The sequence below is a fragment of the Idiotropiscis lumnitzeri genome, chromosome 19 (genome assembly GCF_059441095.1).
Source record: "Idiotropiscis lumnitzeri isolate Australia: NSW breed Sydney's pygmy pipehorse chromosome 19, RoL_Ilum_1.0, whole genome shotgun sequence".
Classification (NCBI taxonomy): domain Eukaryota; kingdom Metazoa; phylum Chordata; class Actinopteri; order Syngnathiformes; family Syngnathidae; genus Idiotropiscis; species Idiotropiscis lumnitzeri.
In genome coordinates this window covers 4,246,838-4,269,214 of record NC_142409.1, presented here as the reverse complement: position 1 = coordinate 4,269,214, position 22,377 = coordinate 4,246,838, and the positions used below count along the sequence as shown (strand labels likewise).

At 42.2% G+C, this 22,377-nt stretch overlaps 1 protein-coding gene across 2 annotated transcripts in view; it reads left to right on the top strand.

The window, feature by feature from the left end:
* The first annotated feature begins 4,002 nt into the window (after positions 1-4,002).
* zfhx4 (zinc finger homeobox 4) overlaps positions 4,003-22,377 on the top strand; it is a 77,872-nt gene continuing 59,497 nt past the window's right edge. Inside the window, exon 1 of one of the 2 annotated variants that reach the window (XM_088282854.1) lies at positions 4,003-4,144. The gene's annotated coding sequence lies outside the window, so the exon portion shown is untranslated. Of the gene's footprint in view, positions 4,145-6,838; positions 7,215-22,377 lie in introns of those variants that run through there. The other variant, XM_088282853.1, reaches the window with a different exon arrangement.

The following is a 22,377-nucleotide window of genomic DNA, read 5'->3' as shown; positions in this document are numbered from 1 at the left end:
ACGCCTGCAGCCTGTTTTCATGTGCTTGCAGGGGAGGATTCCTTAAATTTACTTGTTCATAATTATAATTATTAATAAATAATTAAGCTCTTTAAATGTGTAAAAAAAATATATATATTTTTTTATTTTTTCGGTCTTTTGGAAAAGCTGTGATCAATATTGTCTTTATCCATGTTTGTTTAAAATGTCACATTTAACATCAGAGTAGTTTTAAATTATTTTCTTTATTCTCAACTGGACTGATTATGAATTAAATCTTTTTCTAGATGTATTTTTCTTTCTTTCCTTCTATCTTTTGTAATCCCCGCGAGAATCGAGGTCAGGACATTAAAAAAAAAATGCACAACTCGGAGAAAGACACATAGCTTTCAGAACAAATCACTGGTGAACTGCACTGTGTGCAATGATTGTGACATTTTGTTTGGGAGGAATAGCATTTAATTGAAGGGAGAACTCAGTTATGCAACCGGGGAAAATGTCTGCATTTCAACCCAAATTGAAAACATAACAGGGTTCATGTTTGCGTGTGTTGAGGAGTTGCTTCCACTCCTATCCGCTGCTTGTTTTTTTTCATAGCAAAATCTGTTTACTCTTTTACCCAAAGAAGTTGGTTTCTCCCTAAATCTAATAAAACATATTACATATATTGTTGTATTATAGAATCATATTGGCAAATATAAAAGTGATGTAGTAGTGGAAGTGTGCAAATTCACTTTGCCGTTGTTGCTGTTGATCACGTAAATTTTGTTAACCTTCATAAACCAATTTTGCAAGTATGAAAACGGACTATCATGTTATCGAAAAATACAATGGCCTAAAATAATAAATTATTATGAATCAAATTGATGCGTAAATACATCCTAAGGCTTGGTCACAGCAATGTGAATGATTGCTTGAACTCAGGTCATGTGTTGAAATTAATGACGGCCTCTCTGCAGCCAGGTGAAGAGCCCTCATGCAGACTTTATTTTAACAGTGCGATGAAGCCTACAAGTGCTTTGGAGCATCACTGGAAACGTCATCGTTTCTGACCAGTTTTTTTTTCCCATGATGCAAATAGAATTTTTTTCACACCGACACAAGCGCGTACACACACACACACATGTGTATATATATATATATATATATATATATATATATATACACAAAATATTGCAGTTGGCAAAGCCAAGTTTAAATAACATATTTGTTTATTTGTTTTACATCTTGGGCATATCATTCAACAGTAGTATTTTACATAAAAATAAATACATTCAAGACTCAAGGAAAGCTATTTGAAAAGTCTTTGAATGAAAATATACTTAATGTTTTTGTCCCCCCCCCATGTTAATTCCAAGATTTTATTCAAATAGATAAGTGTTTCAAGCTTCGAAAATCAATTATGGAAAATTTTGCAGTTAATTAGTTGAAAAATGTTAATCAACTGACAGTAATAATATATATGATTTTTTTTGACAATGTTTCTGGACTATTACTTTTTTTAATCCCCTTGAAGGCACACTGATGCCTTCGTTAATGTATAATCATATGCACCTTTAGTACATTTCTCGCCATAAATCCAAATTCGGTGAAATTCAGACCTCACGGCATTAATCTGATGCCGGGATGTCAATGTGTTGATGTCAAATAGACTTCTCGGTACTGACCAGGTTATTTGCAGCATTGGGGTGGCCCACTGAGTGTAATGGAAGAGAAAGTGTGAGTGAGAGAGGTGGAGGGGGGGGGCATGGATGAATGGATGATGGGGTGGGAAAAGTGCAGGGGTGACAGTCCCCTAGAGAGAGTCTGAGATCTAAAAGGACCTCTCGGACCACCAAATTGACATGTTCAAGCTTGTGGGTTGTCATGAAGGAAGCACTCTAATAAGCCGTGTGACAACATATAGAGTCTTACTTCCATAAGGCTGGGCCTTCTCATGTCATCTCCTCCTATTGTTTTCATTGCATTGCGAAAAGTACATTATTTGTTTTGTATTTGTTTTATTTCTGGATGACATGTTCAAATATGTTTGTCAAGATATTTCCAGTTTCTACTTTGGCTTTCGCTCCTTGCCTTGAACAGGGATCATGCAGGTGCTATTGCACCCATCTACTGCCGTATTACGGCTCTATAACTGCATGTGCCTGAGTGATAATCAATAGGATTCGCTGTGGAAGTGGTTGTGTGTGTTGGGGCATCACGCGGGGGCGTTTGGGGGTACTTCTTTTTGGATCCCCCCCCCCCTCGCTTCTCCCCCAGTCCATATATGGAGGACAGTGACCGGACGCGTGTCTATTAAAAAGAGATCAACAATGAAAAAGATGGCAGGAGCAAAGGGCCAAGTGGGAGGAGGGCGGGAGGCCGAGGTGAAGCTCAAAAGGAATCGCTGGTGGTGCTTTGGATCTTCCTGCCTGTGTTCATATCCTCTCGTGAGGGGAGGCACAAAAAAAAAAAAAAAAATCAGGAGGGGGCGACCTCTGCTCAGTGACCCTAACGCCTTCTTCCTATTTCCTCCACGTCGGCATGACACATGTTCCTCCACGCCGTCAACATGGCAGGCTGCCTTGCTTGGTCTGAAAGCCAGGTTGAGGCCATTGATTTGCACTTATAAAATAAACAGAGAGAAACTGGGGGGCTGTGTGGACCCTCCACCTTCTGATTCCCAACCCCTTCCTCTCCTTTCTGCCGAGCCCAAACAGCTGTGGTCCCATGTAAATTTTACATGACTGGCACCTCATTTTACAAGCAGCCTCAACGCCCTCTCCCCTCCCCAACCCAACACAAACACACACACATCTCCATATCATGTTGCATATTAATATATTTTATGCAATGTCATCATCATCATCATCTGACAGTGCACAAGCGGGCACTCCATTTGTGCATTTGCATACCTGATTGTGTTGGCCCGCCAGTGCATGATTGTTGCATTCATAGGTTACATGATGCTGAAATGTGATATTTGCTATGAAAACAAAGGGAAAGGGAGTGGGGGGTTGGCGGCTGTGGAGGGGGGGGGATGATTCCCCTTGACCCCTAAAATGCAATGTAATCCAGTGTGCCCCCCTTTGATTGGGGCATTTTCCTGTCTTAATTGTTGTCATCAGTGTGGGGCACTATCAGCGGGCATCTGGAAGTACTTCCAAGTCTGCGGTTGACCCCCTAAAAAAAAAAAAAAAAAAAAAAAAAAAAAGGGGGACTCCCAAAATCCTCACTATGCTTTGCAGACATGGTTCAGTTTCAAGACTTAATTTACCCAATTAAGAAACGCATAGATGCAGTTGCAAGGCATTGAAATGTGCCATGTTTGGGGGGTGCTGATCACAATCAAAAGGGACCCTGACAAAAGTGGGGTGTCCATTTTGGGGCTTGTTGGCTAAGCTGTGATCAGAAAGAGCGAGGCAAAGGTCTGCATTGGTACTCTTTGTTTTCAGTGCAGACACTACAAGTTCCCCCCACCCCTCTTTCTCTCTCTCTCTCTCTCTCTCTCTCAAAGTGGAGCGGAAGAGTGGGCTGATACCGGTCTCATGTTGCGTATGGATTTTCGTTTATATAATCGATCGAAATGTCCCAATACATTGATTTTGGGTTCAGTGTTTTACAAACAAGCGTTTATGGGTCTCGATTTTGTGTTAGGACTGATTCCAGTGTGACGATGAAGCGCAAACACGTCTGGTTTGTTGTTTTTATGTTTAAATATATTTTTGAATAATTAATTTTAAAAAATGAAAATATTAGTAAAAGGTATTATACTGGCTCAAGGGTGATTGGGGTTAAAATGAAAAAAAAAATACAATATGTGCTTCCTCTCCTTAATCAAATAAAGTGGTGTAAAAACACCCGCACGCACGCACGCACACACACACACACACACACGCACACTCACACAAAGCATTTCCTTCCCTGTGAATTTCTCCTTGAATTATATGCCATCACTAGTGTGTGTGATTGCGGAATATTAAATTAAAGTGGGATAAGTCGGCACCGAGGCGGGCTGCGTCCAATCCGCAACTCATTTCCCGTGTTGGAGCAGCGCATCACTGCTCCTCTGCTCTCAATGACAATGTGCCAAATGTGCGCATTTTGAACAACACTTTCCATATGCTATTATCGGATCGCTACTGAGCAAGAGAAAGACAGCAAAACGGAATGCTTTATACCAAAGGTACCAAGAATCTACACTTTCCTCCTCCATTTATCCTCCATCTCACTGGCTTTGTGGTGTTTGTGATTTTTTTTTGATGGGTGATTTTAAACGAGGTAAGAAAAAATACATTTCAAGTTTTTTTTTTACATACATATATTGAGACTGCATATTTTATGTAGCGCTGTCTGATGGCTTTAGGGTGAAAAGAGCTGGGGACACAGAATTAACGTTTAAGCTTATAAGGACAAAGCTATAATTTTTTTCGTTTTCTTTTTTATTTTATTTTCCTCCCTTTTATGGCTTGATCGCATGAATGCTGCTGATTGTTGGTGTGAACGACAGCCTTTTGAAGACGTGATGTTGTTGAAATCAAAGCGGTAATTTTCCATTTTTGCAGCTTGTTGGGATGCAACTTTGGAAATGTATTTAATGCTGAGAATTTATATGCATCGAATTTGAGATTATCCCCCCTTGTGCCTTGCTACAACACATGGATTATTAAGAGCCTAATTGTTGATTGTGCCTTTATTTCTCATTTTTGTTTTTGTTGCTGATTTGTGCACGTGTGTGTGAGACTGGAAGAGAGAGAGAGGGAGACTTGGCCAGTGGGTCACTGCATGTGGCAGGTAGTGGGTCACAGCTGTGGGCTTTTTGGTGTGTTTTGGGCGGATTCTTGTGAGTCACAGTGGGTCAGCCGTGAGCAATATCGGTCAAACAAGGTGGATCTTTTAAAACGACTAAACTGAGTGTGTTTATCAGAAGATATACGTGATATTTTATGTGCATTTTAATGGGAGTGTAGCAAATAAAGAACATGCATTTTATTTGATTTCTTTTTTTATTTTAAACACCGCCGATTTTTAAATATACAATCTAATATCAATAGAAAAAGTAAATAAAACGTAATACTGGGCTTATGGTGGAAATTTGACGACTATGTTTTAGTTTTACAAATAAATACAAATTAGATCGATTTTATTCTAAACATTACAGCTAGCGCGCACTCACGCATTTAATCAAAGCAGCGTTTGCAGATAGATTATGAATTATGAATCGAGGACACTGTCGTTGTGGATATTGGTCTTGGAAATATGCGATCTATTTTAAAGTGGTCCTCCGGAGCAGGAGCATCGTCTGCGGACAGAGAGAAAGGAGACCAGGGAACAGGCGAGAGGGATTAAAGATACGCGGTATCCACTTTTTTTAATTATTATCCCCCCTTATAATTGTAGAAAATAAAAAAAATAAAAAAAATAAAACGAACGACGACAAAGTCGTTAGGAGGGTAAGAAAAGAGCACCGTTTAGCGAAAGGATGCTCTTTGAAATTAAAGGAGAAATCGATGTTTTAGAACTATACCGTAATACTCCGTTTTGGTGTTTAATGTATGCAATGAAGAATAGGTCCACGCTTGATAAGAAAACCACCGTTGCGCTACTTGAACATCCGTCAAACGAGCGTCTCCACTGGACTCCCGGGGCCGCCTGTGCACGCAGCGTCGCCGGCTTTTGCAGGCTGCGAACCCCCCTGGAGGACAGGGAGGCAGCTGCAGCAGTAGCCTCGGATCCGTTGAGAAAGTGACAGCCACGGACACCCCCACCCTCCCTCCCTCCCTCCTCTCTTTTGGTGTCAAAAGACCTGTCTCGAGCCAGAATAACCAAGCCTGGGGTCGTGTGGCTTCTTGGGGATCCGGTCCGGTCCGTGCATGGCTGCGAAGTGGAGCAAGTAGTTCACTTGCCAGAAGCAGCCTTATCATCACATCCCAAGCCCCGGTTCACTTCACCCCCCAGTTTCGATTTTTCCCCCCCACCAAGGCAAACTAGATCTCTTGATTTTCTCCTCTATAAAGAAAGCCTTACACTCGCCTATAAGCCGACATTGAGGAAACACAGTAAGCAGTTTGCATTGAAACGCTCAATATGAGCACTTTGTGCATCATAGAATGGGGGCGGGGGAAGGGGGTTATAGAACTTGTACAGTATCTTTTGGCTCTTGTGAACCCACATGGTCCCCTTGATGGTCCTGGGGGGGGCAACACATGTACGTACAGTATATTACAGATCACACACACCCCTTGACACACACATTGTGACCCATGTAAGAATGTGTTTATTGTTTATTGTTTTTGGACATATTTTGTTCACAATATGTTGTGTGCATGCGTGATTTTGATTCAGTTAATCTTATCTGGAAAAAACACCCCCACCCAAACTATATTTACTCGCAGATGTATGTTGTAGCGTTATAATAAATCTCTCTTTTTTCCTATGATGATTTTCCCGGCAAAACATATTCTATCGGTTTAAAAATACGCCTTTGCTTGTCCATCCTGTTTATTTCTTCCATTGTTCTGCCTGCAAATGTGTGTCATTGTCATATTTGGGAATAACATAAAAAATGTTTATTTGGTTTTTGCTTTTCGATTTCTTTATTCGCTTCTTTTCCTCTCCGTGGACTTTCTGTGGTCGTCACATTTGCATTGTGCGGACTGTTGATCAACTCACTAATTACACTTATTTTTCGTCTCTCCGCCTCCTCTTCCTCTGCACCCTCCCTCTCCCCCTCTCTCTCCCCTCTCCCCCCCTCTCTCTCGCTCTCTCTCTCTCTCTCGCTCTCTTTCTCTCTCTCTCTCTCGCTCTCTCTCTCTCTCTCTCTCTCTCTCGCCGTCTCTCGACCCATTCCCAGAGTGCATATCGGGAAATGGACACACAAAGACATGCGCACTCAACTTAATCAGCCATTTTTTTAAAAAAACAGGGCTAAAACGATAATAATTAGCAGAATAAAGACATATCGGATTTTCATTTCCTTTTCAACCTCGGCGTTTGGAGAGCCTCCGTCCACAGGAGAGACCGCGTTAGCAGCCCCGTCGACACGTCGTCTCACCGCCACCGGAACCAAAATAAGGGACTCTAAGACCGCTTGACGTTTGTGATTTTTACCCCTCTCCCTTTTCCCCATCGTAAAGTGGGAGGATTATTTCAATTTCACCTGTTTTTTGTAATTGTCTTACGTGAGCTGGATGTGACTGTTTTGTACGAGCAAGAGCGAAGAGGAGCGGAGGTGGCGGCTTTGGAGGGGGAAGAAAGTAAGTTCTCTCCTTTAACTTTTATTGAGTAGTTGGCTCGGTGTGTGCGCTCCATCTACGGCTCGCCTATCGATTATCTATCTTGCTGCTGGTTCACTGACATCGGGTCAGTTTGGAGAACAGGTGTTGGATGCCGAGTCTTTTTTTTACGAGTGCACAGTGGAGGCGGATGTGGACGCGGGTGTAGTCCGTGCATCTCCGACAATTTGGCTGCGGACACTCTGAGTGACTGCCAGCCTCAGAGGTGCTCTTTACGCACGGCTCCGCGACCACGGCAGACCTTTTAAGGTTGATCCAAAGCATTTAGGGACTAAATACTCGCAAGTGTCCCGCTACACCGAGGCGAGACTAAACATCTCGCCGCTTTTGTGAAGCCTTTTCCAGTTTGTCGGCTTTCTCGGACACGAATCCCACTCCCCCTTCACTTCCTCACGTTTTGCGATTTTTGGACGCTCCTCGGAAGTCTATCACGTGGAAGCACATCCCGATGTCACCGACGTGACGAACTGCACAATTTCCTTCCTTTTTTGTTCAAATTAACGAGTTTTATAAACGCACGTACAACCCCATACGTTCATCTCCTACGTTTAAAAGTGCACTAAAAAGTAGTCATACTTGCACTATAGCGGTGTGCTCCTGCTGAGCTGCCCCGGAGGGAGAAGCGACTGTCCCGCTGCAGATTGCATGGCGAGTACCCGGGGAGGACACTCACCTCCCCGGTGTCAGCGTGAGGAAGATCGGAGAAAATCAAGACCGATCCACCCTCTTTATCCCAATTATGTAATTAAAAAAACATTATCTTCCATTCCAATTACAATACTGTATACCGTATTCGCAATTTAAAATTAAATTATAGCCTACATCTCAATTTATAATTGAGCCGAGCATATTCAATAAACCCACCATCCAGTCCGTTTATATTTTATTTTAAACGTGTCAGATGTTTTGTTTTATTCGTGTTTGCTCTTTTTTTGTAAAAAGACGTCACAAAGTGGGTCACAAGTGACAGGTCGTGGGATTGGGTGGAGGTCATCGATCGCACAGAAAAAAAAACACACCAGGGCCGAGGGGACAGTCTGTTTCAAAACCGAGTTTATAACCGTGTAGTGTGTGTGTGAGTGTGTGTGAGAGAGAGAGAGTGCGTGTGTGTGTCTGTCAGTCGGGGTGTGCGCGTGTGTTTATGCGTGACCGCGCGCGCGTGCGTTCTCGCGTGTGTTGAACGTGTATCTTTCAATGCAGGGCAACCTTTTTGAACTAAAATCTATTTTCGTGTCTTCTGTCTTTTAATACGGATTTAAGATCGTATGTGACTTCTTAGATGGAATTTCTTTTTGTTATACAACTCCAAATATTAATTAAATTGTTTCGATTGAATATTACTTGAAAAATCACATTCTTACAATTTGCAGATTTGGGATGAATTAAGACAAGGCAGCATTATTGCTGAAACAGAATGTTACTGTCGTTTTCATCTCCATTTAACGGTGATTGATTTTTAAAAAAATAAAATAATAGTCATTTGTCTCAGTTGTTCACATTAATGAGATCAATTTTTATATTTGAACACATTTTAAGTGGATATATTATCCCTTTGTGAATATATTTCAATTATCAATTTTTTAAAAAAAGGCCTATTAGGGTGAATACAAATCACAATATGAGATGAAATGTCTCTCTAATTGCACAGGATTTCATCAGTTAATGATCCTATTGTCTCACTCTTATTTTTTCGTCTTGCAAATGAGTCCTTTTTCTAAGGTTTGTTTGCAAAAGCGAGTCCCTTGTTTTTGTTTTTCCTTTGCACAATGTCTTAGGTCTATCAAAGGGTTGCGCGTGTATCTCCGCATGTTAGTTAAGCAGCTCGCTGTATTCATTTTACCCATAGTAGTGGAAGGGAGCGATGAGGAGGGGGTAGAATAATAATAAAAAAAAAACAGTGTGAAAGATGGGCTGAGGACAATAGCTGTTGGCTTGAAAATGCTTCTTGATTATTAAAAGCTAATGCATTTGCAGTATTGCAGCCTTCATTAAGGGTGCACACGCCAGGGAGGAGGGGTGGAGGGGGATGAGAGGTTACAGGGAGGAGGAGATGATGGGAGATGGAGAGAGCGAGAGGGAGACAAGGGGGGGGGGGGAAGTCTGTCCTATAACTCCTGGGCCCGAGACACATGCAGCAAGAAGATTGGCTCGAGCCTCTCCTAGGGGTCGACAATGTGTCATTTCCACCCAGCTAGATTGCCCTCTGCCTATCTGATATTAATGTGCAAATCAATATTTCAGGGATTAAATTTCCCTTCTTCATTTTTTATGGTTTCTACCTCAATAAGTCTCCCGTCTAATAGAGGAGGCTGGATGATTTAGAAGCCTTTGCTGCTGCTGAGAGAGAGAGACAGAGAGAAAAAGAGAGAGAGAGAGTGAGAGAGGAGCTTTGCAACAAGGCTATCGCTGCATTTTAATGTTCATCTCAGTGAATCCCCATAGGCCTTCAGTAAGGAGGGCTATATCGCTGCTTTACACCGTAAAGACACCCAATTTGCCTAAAAAGGCAGAAAGAGAAAATATGAGTCCGGTTGAATACATAAGACGCTGTGTAATCCAAGTAGCAGGTATTAGCAAAAGGGACCCCCCCCCCCCCCACACACACACACACCTCCCCCTTCTCCTATGCTTCTACATCCAAATTGTCATGGCTGAGCGGACATTGCAGCTTACCACACGGCGGCCTGCTTGCTCTAACGATATTTCTCCATCCTCTCACTCATCCTCTTTTATATTTGCATAGAATAGCGTGTCAAGATCAAGCAACATCTGGCGCATGTGTGTATGCTGACACACAATGACCACAGTGGTGATTAGTGAATAGAGGAGCATATTATGACTACAGTCCTAACGCTCCATCTCATTGAGAGTCATAAATGGGCCTTTTGACTCCCCACAGACGTTCATTAAGGAGCGTGTGCGCCTATAGGTGTGTGTTTATTTAATCCTCCTTCCTGTACCATCTGCTGTGTGCATGCAAACATGTGTGTCCAGTGTAGTGCAGTTGGGGAAAGCCTCTCAAATATTTTCTCCCTGCTTATTCAGGCTTTTTTTGAAATACACGCCTGATAGGGAGCGAGAAAACAAGTGAGGAGAGGGAGAAAGCGACAGAGGAAGAGGCACAAAGGAGCTCTAATTGTAGCACGACCGCTTGGCTTCCTCCCGATTCACGGCCATTACAATGTGAAAGGCGCAACCTCCTGGTCCTGCTTTATCAAAACGCAGAGGCGACACACAAACACACTCACTTCCATCCACTTTTTGTTTCTGGACTGTGTCTCGAAAGACCCGATGTCAGCGTTTTTCTCACGCACATAAACAGACGCTGAATGTATGAGGTAAATTGGAATTGTGGCAGAAGGCACAATTTCAACTGGGCTCTATCAGGTGTGTGTTGTGTTTTCTGTGTGTGTTGCGAGGGGCAAAGGAAGCGAATAAGTGTGCTGTAGCTCAGCGTTACGGAGGGGAGGGCTGGCGGCGGCGGTGGTGGTGGTGGTAGTTTGGTGTAGGGGTGGTTGGTGGGGGGGTTTCCTGTGTCAGGCCTGGGGCACCACCAAGCGAACACACACACATTCACGCGCGCGCACGCACACACACACCCACACACACACATTCCCCCTATCACTGAGGAGGGTTAAAGACTTGGAATAAGATCAAGCCTCTCCGTAGCTCCTGGGGAGGGTGCTTGTGAATATGCGAGTTTTAGTGTAATTAGCACTTAATTATATTAACATATGCAAATTGTCAGGCACGAGGAGGGCTTGTAGCGCCGGTGGGTATGTGGGCTGGGATACAAGTGGTTCTATTGTAGTGCCACGGCAGGGAGAAAGAATAATGGCGAGCACATAACCAGCTCGCTTATGTAAATCTCTGGCTGGCCGCTTTGCCAAATTTCATTAGTCGCCATGACAACCTGCTTAATTGTGCTGACTAATGTCCCATGATCTGCTGCCAGTCAGGATGGATGTCACCCTCACCACTCACCCCTCCCAGACACACACAAACATGAGAAGGTTAGAGTGCGAGAGGCCCAACTGTCCAGATTAAAGCGGCTCCATTTGCACACGCGCTTCTCTTGTACCCGCATTTGCATATTTAAAAAAAAAAAAAAAAAATCCCCCCCATGTCTGCTGTGTGTGCGTTGCATGTGGTGTCAATGTGTAGCGGGTGGGTTTCGGGGGCGGGGGCTTTGGTTGGACGACAGCGGTTCAGTGGTGTGTCACATGTGTAACGTCTGCTCAGACTGGCACTGAGACATCGCTGAGTTTGTTTCTGATTATGAGACATGACTGGGATTCTGTCAAGTCAAACAAACTAGCATAAAAACAACATATGGCGTTCTGCCTTTTAAAACTTGTGTTCCATACAAATATGTCATTGCGACACATTTTTGTAAGCAAGCCTACTCTCCCCTGGTGGACAAATATAGTAGCCAAAGGTGGCTAAAGATTGCTACGAGTAGTTGCATGCTAATCCTGTTTTTTGACAGCAACGTAAACTGATATAATTGCTTTTCAGAAGCAGGATCGGCAGTTTATACAAGTGTGAAAGCACGGGAAAGGGGATTAGCATTATTTTGCATAATGCTGGCCGGGCGCTGAATGGGGCATTGAATGCTTGACTGGGTGACAGAGATGAAAGGGAGATGAAATGCTCTACCCCGATCCGACCCCCCCCCGCTGCCTCAGTCCTGCTGTCTCTAGACGCCGTTGTCGGTCGAGAACTGCCAGCACGGAAATGCCAGGCCGGTGTTTTGAGGTCCGTTTCTGATACAAGCAGACGTAAGCTGTCATGTAAGGCAATATGTGTCAGACACCCTTCACTGTAAAGCTCTCGTGCATTAATGTTGTGGCTCAGGTAGCATTTAAATGAGCGCAACGTCACACAATCAATTCTGCTGCTCCCACAATGAGGTGGATTTGTTGGCATATGGCCTTGTTACTGTGGACGAGAAAAGCAGGTGTGTTTTATGTGAATACCGTGAGCGTTTGTTTGAATGTGTGAGCACTTGTGGTACAAGCAGGGTGGGGGCATCAGGGGGGGTTGACAGAGCTTCAAATTGCCACCGTGACTTCCATGTGACCCGACTCGACTTTTGTGACTAATTTATGATCAACCGTCATCATCAGCCTTTGCGTCTGCTGTATGGAAATGATCCCGGGACGAGGGTGGGTTGGTGGTGGTGGGGGGTAAAATGGTGGAGAACATGCAACGCCACAAAGGCCGATGCGGTCTGTTTTTGTTGCCTGTTATTGGACAGGATCCTCTTTCTTTGACCTTTTGCACGCCTTCGCTCGCCTTTCATATGCAAATAGGGGCCAGGCCAGAGGAGGAAACATGCTGGAGCCAAGTGGAGGAGGACAAAGACTTCCTCTCTCTTTCTGTTCGTCATCTCTACTTTTTCCTGCCTTTTCCCCTTCGTAAGCAACTTGACAGACTTTGGCGTGAAAGGAAGTGAGTGCTGGTTGTGTAGGAGAGGTGGCGATAGCAATCTGGCTGTGACCCTTACCACTAGCTAGGATCAAGTAGGCTGTGGATTCCGAGTGTTTAGGTGGAGTGGGCCCTTGTTGTGTGTCATGCACATGGGTGAGCGCTTAAACCATGTCACAGGTAGCAATATGGTTATGCAAAAGAGACATGGCAGACGTATCAGCGCCATCATATCGGCTGATAATTATCTCGCAGTAGCCTGTAATAAGACAGGAAACTAGTTTGGTCTTCACTCTATAGAATTGGAAACATTTTTTTTTTCATTTGAATAAAAGATAATAAAAAGTTATCATTTTATATGACAGAGAAGTATCAGTTTTTACTGGTAGGGAATGAGGTAATTTGTTGTTATAACAATGTAATTACTGCCTCTGGATTCATATTGTTTGTTTATAACTTTCTGTATGTTTTGTTTGCATATTTACCTTCTCTATTTTTTAACTGAAACACATGTGACAATTCTTTCCTTCGCCACTTTAAAAAGTTTTATTTCATAATTTTGCATAATAAATATTCCTCCACTTTTATTTCTTTCCCCCACCTGATCGCTGCTGCCCTCACGCCCCCATTGTTGCTTCTACTTTTTTCTGGCTTTTGATCGTCCAAAATAGCATTGCTTGTGTTTATAGCGCCACCTGTGGCTCAAGAGTTTTTAAACAGCATTGCTGTGGAAAGAATTATAGAAGAAACTTCTTACGTGTGCGACATAGCCTAAATCACATTCTCTGGTGGGGTAAAAGGATACTAATGCAGTTAAGACAACGCAGCACTAGCTAGCATAATACGCCAGCGCAACACTGTTTAGCATGACACGGTTTCACGACTTCTTTTCAAGGCTGTGTTATGGGAAGGGGGCATGTTATCTGTAGGAAATGTAATTTTTGTCCTCATTGAAATCCTACATTATTGAGCCCGGTTATCTAAATGTTTTTGTTGCTGTTGGTCTCGCGCCAGTCGGGATTGCGTTACCCCCTCTCTCTCTCATCTCACTGGGCCTTCATCAATCTCTTCAGGGAAAACAGAAAGAGGGGATTTTTTTTTTCCCGCTCCTCTCACTCTCTCTCACTATGTTCTCAGTCCTTTTTCTCAGGCTCTCCTGCCTGCTCAGCATCTACTCCGGGATATTAGCTATGGGCCTGGCTATTTAATGCAGAATAATATGCTGATTCTTTGCGTTTCAAAGTGGAAGTGGGGAGATTTCATGGACCAACTGAGCTGTGGTTCTCACTTTTAGGTCAAACAAAATGGACTGCTGTAAGGCAAAAAAAGCGGCTCGCATTTTATGTCATTTTGTCTATTTGCTTGTCTCTTTGCTGGTGTCTGTCGCGTGTTCTTTGTCATCTTTCTTTCCATCCTCTGAATGTTTTTCTCCCTGTTGACAGCTATGACATGTCACATTGGCAGCGACTGTTAATCGCAAACACTCATCCACTTCTTTAAACTTTCTCTATCATGCTGCACATTTGGCAAACTGCTTTTCTCAAGTTTTTATTTTGCACAACAGACTGCTTTTAAAAAGAAATGTCAATTCAAATTCTCCAGCTGTTGGTTAAAGGTCAAGCCAACACAGCCCGGAAAAGGTGCCATTAATTAGAATGGAAAAGAAAAGCTGCTGAACGAATGACTAAGTTTGCAGAAGGTTGGATGCCACAATAGCACAAGATGTCTCATGACAAACGATACATTCTCCTCATTGTTTGCCAAAGACAAAGACGTAGATTGAAGAGCACAGTCACAGGACATTCGCACATTAGTGAGGAGAAGACTGCGTTGTGTATCAAATTAATAAAAAATCCACACATTTGTATATGTCATCCGCATGAAATCAGTTATCCTCTTCGCACGTGTTCTCCAGTGTTAATGTAAGTGGCTGCCGCGATGATTGGCGTTTGCTATTCCTGCAGGCGATTGCACAGGAATACCAGGGCCATTGGCGCGGCTCGTCAGGGAATAAGTGGCTAATTAATTATGCATGACTGGTGGGTTTAAACAACAGTGTAATGAAAAATGAGACAAGTTTACCAACGAATTTAGCTTGAGCTGCATGAAGACATTACCCCTAATAATGATAAACATGTGAGAAGTAATTAAAGGAAATATTCACTTTTACTACCTGTAGTAAGAATTGAACTATACAGTATGCGGAAAGAAAAGTTACTGTACGTGCCATTTTGTCGCGTTTAAAAAAAAAATCCAGATGATATATTTTCTCTTTTTTTTTTTTTTGGTGGAATGATCTAAAACAGGCAAGCATGTGTCTCCACATCTCCCCTGGGGAGACTTCAGCTAACACTATCCCCCTCAAACCCGGACTTTTCCTGCCTGGCACCAGCCATGGAATAATCTTTAATTATTTGCTTTTTAAAGGGAGGGAAAAAGTGAGGCTTTTTGTGTGACAGTGGAGAAAAAGAAGAAGAGCAGAGTGGGTGCAGGAATGTTCCTGTGTATGAAATTGTAGGTATTAACAAGGGTGGTTTTTGTCAGTGGTTTTGGCTGATGAATCAGCTCTCTGCCCCTAGACTAAATAAGAGAGAGGGAGCTTTGTCTTGTTTCATCCCCCGTTTGGATGAGCAGATAGACGAAGGCTGTGCAGGAATTGTTAAAAAAGCAAAGCCTGCCTCTTTTGCTTAGCACGAGATACCAAACAAGTGTCAGGAAGTGCTGATGGATCGTCCCGGGCTTTTATCGTGTTATTATAAATGTTAGAATTGTAATATTATTAAAACCCATTCAACACGGCACATTCTGAACTGCTTTGTTCTGCCGTCCCCCCAAAAATGATAATAATAAAAATCTTACTGTCTATGTACTATTGACATACAAAAATGAGAACTTGCCACATTTTTAAAAAAAATATTTAATTCATTTATTTATTTTTTTTCAAAGTGAGATTTTTTTTCCACATCACTTATACTTAATAGACACATTTCTTAGAGTGAGCAGAAAGGTAATGGGTCTATTTCATTTTGGTTCCCCTTTCAGCAGGCCGGCCGGGGATTTTGCGTGACATGGTGTTTATTTGATAAAGGGTTATTTCAGCGCTAATCGAAAAAAAAAACACACTGACTACATCTGACAGTTGTTTGTTTGTTGTAAAATATAATTAAAATGCACCCCCCCTCCCCTCTCAACCTTCACCCCCCTCTGAAATTATCTTCACGCTCTTTTATGGTAACCAGAAAAGTAACCATGATGGCCAAAATATCTGTGCTTTCCTTGTGTGTTTTTTTTGTCTGAGAAGAAGGCAAACTAATAACAGCTGTCATAAAAGAAAAAAAGGGGGCATCGGGTTGTTTAAAAAGCAAATGGCTTTGGTCTAAAGTTCATTTGGAAACCTCTCTAATTAAATATAGAGCCAAAAGCTTAAGTTAATTAGTAATTCCCTGGGTCCAGAAATTAGACCTGTCACGAGTATTCAAGGTTTGTGTTGTTTTGTTGTCTGCACTAGTGAGCTGTGTTACAAAGCGGCCAGCAACATATTCAGGCTTTCTTTATTTTAGTTTGGACTTTTTTTTCTCCTGATAGTTAGGTGAGATGCGTATTGTTTTTGGCGTATACTTATGAAAAAAAAAAAATCCCAAGACCTAAATGGGGGAGGGGGTGGTGGTTGTAGGATTCATCGCCATGCATGACCGCTCCATGAGTATTTGGACAATGACAACATTTTGGTGTATTTTATTTTGATTTCATACACTACTTATGCGTATTGGTATAAAATCACCAATGCAAATGCTAATTTTAATTTAAGAGTTTTTTTTTTTGCTTTGAGTAATTACATCGCTTTGATGCAAATTAGTAGCAACATTTTCAGCACCTGAAAAGCATTTACACAATTGAATCACATGAGCTTTCATTTGTCAACCCATCGGTGGGTAGCAAAAACCTCATGTGTGGGTGTGCTCTTCATTTCGGTGCATTCAAGCTGGTGACTTTGACAAAATACTAAAAGAAAAAAACAAAAACATGGAAGAAATCAAGGAAAGTGGATGACCACCAAATATCTTTCCTTGATATAGAAATGTCAAATGAATACCACTGCTTCCATTCAAGAGAAAGAAAGCCAGATTAGACTTCGCAGGAAACAAAAAAAAAAAAGAAAACTTTTAAAATTAAAACTGCAGGACTCCACATCAATGACAACGTGACTGTTGTATTTCAAATCCCTTTTTTGACAGTGTCGAAAGGTTATTCTCCAAAACCCTTTGGACTCACGTTTATATCTCCACTGCTACCTCTTTTATCTTCGCAGAACTTTTCCACTCTTTCCAAAAAAAAAAAAAAAAAATCTTTTTATCTTTTTTTTTCTTTCTTTACAAATCAATGAGTCAGAAATACGAGTTGCTTCACAAGTGGGGCAGTTGTGATAGCACAAAACAAGCAAAGAATTTGGGGCTCTGGCTAGTTGATACAGTATAACCGGCCTTTTATATTTGCCAGGTGGATGTGAAATGCCTGCGTCAGAGACTGCGCTCTGTGTCTGTCTGTGAGTGTGTGCTATCCTTGACTGACGTGGACACTGTTTGCTTAACCTCTTCTGCGCTGCGCTGCCATGGCCTTGTCAACTTAAGTGTGTGTGTGGGTATGCGTGTGTATTTGTGAGCGAGAGGGAGCAAAGGTAGTTTTCATTTTTTTTTTTTTTTTATATTCCCAGCAGTTTTTTCGCTAAACAAACCTGCTGAGAGGCTGAGTGAGAGTGTGAGAGGGGTCTGAATCAACACAAATGAGTGATATGTGTTGTTTTTTGCTCCCCCTCGCGCCGGCGTATAATTGTGTGCATCCACACACCCCAAGAGAAAACATTTTTAGAGATTTTTTTTTCCAGCCCATGTATTTAGCAGGATTAATAATTTGACTTGGCAAATAATCCCAGTATGGAGTGTTTGCGGGTGTGTGCGCGTGCCTATGTGTGTGTCTGTTGCCCAATGCTTTAGCTTCATCCAAAAGATAAGGCCATGATTTATGTAACGGCTAAGCTCTTTCATATTGTGTATGTTGTACCTTACAAGAGCATGATGAGCATGCTAGATTAATATTTATTTAGTACGGGCAAATCAAGGATTAAGCAGTCATCGTTTTAGCGCTAATCCATGTCTCTGGTGAGAGACAAAGACAGGCAGATTACCAAAGACAACGTGCCATCAAGTCACAATTAGTTGTCATCCATAACGGGAGGTAGACGGAAGTTGTGCTAACGTTGTTTTGTCACGCTTTGCGTCGTTTATATTCTCTACCTCCCTCGTTAAGAAACTCACATTGAATGAGCGGTCTTTTGCCTGATTCACACTTTAGTGTCTCATGATCTTTCCGCTGTTCACGCATAGGCACTCACACACTCGGGCTGACACACATGCATGAGCAATGAATACTTCTTTCTTAGCCGCAAGCACGTGGGCGCAGAGGGATAGCGAGCTCGTACCGTGCGAGAGTGCAGGCGTGTTGCAAAGTTCCATGTTGAGTCTGCAAATCAAATTACATTCTTTGCTAATTGAGTTAAACCGCCGTGGTGGAGAAGTGGCGAGAAAAACAGAGATGAAAGTAACGTGTGCATGTGTTTTGTTTCTGTAATTTTTTTTTTTTCCCTCCAGGCGCTAATCTTGTTAGCGTTTAGCACTGTCAGGTGGGTTTTCTCTTTAAGGTCCAACTAAAAAAAAAAAAGGGTCATTTTGTTTGCTTGTTTGTAACAATGAGTGCTCAATATGTTTTCATTCATAAAAGTACAGACTAGACCCTTAAAAAACAAAACAAAAACAGCGGATTATAACAGCATACCATCGGTGTACAACAACAAAAAAAAATCATCCCTGAAAACTTCGGGTCTGCTTCAGCATAGAAGGTTACTCAAAGGAACAGCGAAAGGGCAAAAACAGGATCACCGCAGGGCTGATGCTGCGTACGAGGGAGGGGGGTGCCGGATTTGGGATGGAAGAAGGGGGTTCCAAAGCAGATGTGAGAGAAGCCGAAAAGAAGTGAGACATAAAAAAAAAAAAAGGATGCACAGACGAGTCTTGCTGCGATTAGAGAAAAGACAGGGAGAGCAAAAACAGAGAGAGAATGCCATCCTTACTTCCCCTTTGCCCTCTTTCCTCTCGCTCACCCGGCCGCTGAATGTTAATGGATTTTCTGCCCCCTCATCCAAACACATACACACACTCTCCAATCCCTCCCCATGGACACTGCTGCATTGTTTGTGGTAGTGCTTCTATTCTTTCAAACTTAATTACCTTCTTGCCTTTTGTGGCATCAGGGGCTGGAAGTTTTTTTTTTTCGCCGTGGCAGTGGAGGTCGTCACACATTCTTTTGGCTGTGCGTTTCCTTAATCTGGGGGTGGGTGGGCGTTACGAGTAGAGTGGGGGGGGGGGGTATCAGGGTGAGGGTCTAAAGAGGGGAGCTTCTTCTCTGCTCCCGAGGTGACTAAAGCACGCCCACGCTCATGCACGCGTGCATACATGTGCGCAAGTCATAATATTCAGGGCATAGGCTGCCCTTTGTTTGTGCGGTTCATTTCCAATCAACCTTAATTAACTGGAGAGTGTTTCCAGATTGCCAGCAAAAGAAAAATCCCCGCTTACACCCCCCCTCCATTCCACCTCCCTTTTACCCTCAGCCTCTGCTGTTTTGAGTTGGAGGACGGAAAGGGGAAAAAAATTTGGAGGCATTAGCTATGTAGATTGGCTTCTCCTTTGATGCTGAAAAAAAATCTTTAGCAAGGGCCGTAATTGCAGACTGTGACCCAGCAGCGTTTGACTATTTATTTTAATGTTTCAGCCTGGGTTCATTTGGAAATATTGCCGAGTTTTTAACACATATTTAGACTGGACCATCTGAATAAAAAATAAACTCAAAATTGTCATGTATCTATTCAGCTACCATTCCGAATGTCCGAACAGTTGATAGGGCTCGGATTGGAAACACAAAAGGTCTTCTGGTTTTCGCTCTTAAGCGGCAACTGGTGGACCAAGGAGATTTTTCCCACCATCTTACCGGTAGTTAAATTTAGCCCAACAAACAGGCTCATGAAAGCTGACCCCAGGTCAGCTTTTTCTGACCCATCCACAACTCCTGTCTCTGAATGCATCCACACAGCCACTGGTCAGCAACTTTAATTTGGAATCTGACTTTTGTAGGCAGAGGGGGTGGTGGGATTATTCCCGACACCAACCAGGTATCGTTTTTCACTAACAATGACTTATCAGGTGTGGACCTGAGGGCTGTTTAGTGTAATGTTACCTGAGCATCCACTCAAGCCAATTTACTTGTCATCAAGCTGAGTGATAGGCGCTGCATGCCTGCTCCAGGGGGAAAATAAGGAACCTCTCTGACCACTCACCCTTCTTTTTCACCCTATCACTCTCAAAAATATTTTATTTATAAATTTATTAAATATTTCCCCTGCGTGGTACCTGACTCTTGATGGAATATATATATATATATATATATATATATATGCACACACACACACACACACACACGCACACACCCACAGCATGATTGTTTTACTGCAGTCTGTCTACCTGTCGTCTACTTGCACCCCGACAATCTATGTAGCCAACAAGGGAGTAAACAAAAAGTAATACCCTTGTTCTCAGCGACAGTTGTCATTTGTTTGCGTGTCTTTTTCCAAACTAATGCGTTCAATGCGGTATGGATTTCTCAGCTTCCCGGGGGAATATTTTGACGTGGACAATCTGAGATGAGCAGAGCCCGTACTGTACAGCGGAACAGCACAGCATAGTCTTTATTGATTTATTTATTTATTTTTATTATTTTTTTTAACTAATGCCTCTCAGCTGTAACAGCTTGTGAACATACATGCAGCTACCCTGGCGTCCATTAATTAGTCCCAGCTTGTACCTTTAGGAACAGAAATGAAATAATTTGTACTGTGATCCGACGTTATTGTTTATTCCAGATTGCTGTATGTGTTGTATTACCTTGGAGATCATAAGACTGATAGTTGCCTTTTTATTGTATGAAGGCCTGGACTTGCAATAAAAACCCAGCAAAGACAGACATCTGGCTATTCAAGGTTTTGCAGTGCATCTAACTAGGTTATCCACTGTCTGCTCTTCTGTCCTCAGGCAAAAACCTGGTTGCATGCAAACCAAAAATATTTGGTCACACTAATATCATCCCAGTACCTAATTCAAGACATAAGATCTCAACTTTGTACTGCGATCGAATGAATGTGAGTGTCTTTTTTGGCCAAAAGATCATTCTCCTCCTTTATCCACGTTGTATTTTGTCTCCTGTGTTTATGCTTGGCAACAAATAAACAGGCCTAATTAGACCAGGTTTGGCCTATTCATGCCCGTGTCAGTGGGAGATGGATGCACAGGCTTTCACGGCAACCTCGGCCTTTGTCTTTGGCTAATGCTGGCTGACATTTTGATAGAAGATTTGGTGCTTGACTGAGGGGCCACATGGTGAGAAAGGATGACCTTCTGGGAGACCTCAACGTTTGTGTATCTGGCCACTCCTTTGACTTCTCAACTTTAGGATTCATGTTGAGTCAAATGAACTAGTTAGACTAAATTGTGGGAAGATGCGTCATTGAAGAGAAAATCGCAAATTTGCAGAAATCACCTGTTTGTAGATGTGTTCACCAAAGTGGTTGCATTTGCAAATGGATAATTTGGATTTGTAACATATTCACAAATATGCAGAGGTGACAGTGTCGTGCCATTGTAATTACGGGTTTTGAATGTAACGGGCTAAGACTGCAACTTAGGCATGATTGTGTGACAGGAGGACAAAAGTCGAAGGATACTGTGACAAGAGGAGCTCAGGTTTTCAACTCTGAATTTTGCTGTTGTCTTTTGTCTTGTTTTTTTTTTTTTTTTGGTTTCTGCTCTGCTTGCACGATGTGATTTATGACAGGCGTCTCAACAAACACGAACCAGATTTGCCAACTTCTATGAAACACTTTTACCACAATTGTTTGTTTTGAATCATCTCTGTTCGCTACTCTAATATAGAAGCATTGTGAAAATTGTGACTTCTGTTGCGATTAAAGAACAAAAGTGAGAGGAAAGAAAAGCTGGACAAAATCAGGAACAGAAAAAAAAAACTAGTTACGACTCACTGTCTACATCCCTAGAACCACTGAAAGGCAGATGGATGAAAAGAGCTTGAGCGATGAGGGGCAGAGAGGAAAAACAATACGGCCAGAAGTCTCAAAGCCCCTCTCTTCCATTAGAACATGTAGTGTCCAAGGCTGAAATTCCTCGCCTATTATTTGCCTCCCACTGGATCTGATCTGCCACTTTAATTACCTGAATGTACTTGACTGTATGCGTGCATATGTGAAAGCATGGGGGACACTTTTAATTAAACCCCCCCCCCAAAAAAAAAAAAAACAGTCGGTTGTTTCTTTTGCCGTTTATCTGTGTGTGTAGAAATTGTATTTAAAACTTAAGCGGTTGAAATGACAAAGCAGTAAATACAGATGTGTATGTTTTGCTGTCAAACTGTTTGCTTCCAACAATGACATTTTACTCAAAGCTTGCAATGAATTTTTTTAATTAAAACAATTTTAAATGTTGAATTTATATATTTACTTTTTAAAATTATATTTATATCGCCTTTTTTAAAAAAATATTTATTTCATTCTATGCATATATCTCTTTACCGCTTA